Genomic DNA, 645 nt, shown 5'->3' on the forward strand with positions numbered 1-645 from the left:
GGAATTTTTGTGGAAACATTTACAGTATGTGTATGATTCAATCACAAACTAAATTTATAGATGGGTGTAAATATTTTATAATTGTATAATAATAATAACATTTTTAATTTGAAATAGATTTCCTTTTTAAATTAGCTTCTGAAGGCATTTAAAAATGACAAAAAATATATAATCTAAATTGAAATTATAAATTATAATCAAATAGGTTTCGAAGTTATTTTTGTATTTTTTAAGTACATTCCAATATTTTTACAAACAAATATGTAGCAAGGGATTTATGGAAAATAGTTACTGTCTCTGTATGCTTATAATTCATTCACAGACATGCAAAAGATTTAATGACTATGTGTACTTTTTTTTTTACAAAGTATTTCTTTTTTTAAATATATATTCAATAGTAAATAATAATATTCAATAATAATTATTAATATTATCAATAATAAATATTTATTGAAATCAAGAATTTTTATTTTAAACTATTTAGAAAACATTGCTTTGCCAGACACTTTATAGAATACAATCTAAGCACACACACAAAAACAAAACAAAATATTTAAAAAAACTGAAATTCATAAAATGTATAACTGAAATGCTCACAACACATTTAGTAAGCAACTAAAAAAAAAAAAAAAAAAAAACAAAAAA

Source organism: Sinocyclocheilus grahami, unplaced genomic scaffold (assembly GCF_001515645.1).
Source record: "Sinocyclocheilus grahami isolate Dianchi unplaced genomic scaffold, SAMN03320097.WGS_v1.1 scaffold160.1, whole genome shotgun sequence".
NCBI classification, from domain to species: Eukaryota; Metazoa; Chordata; class Actinopteri; order Cypriniformes; family Cyprinidae; genus Sinocyclocheilus; species Sinocyclocheilus grahami.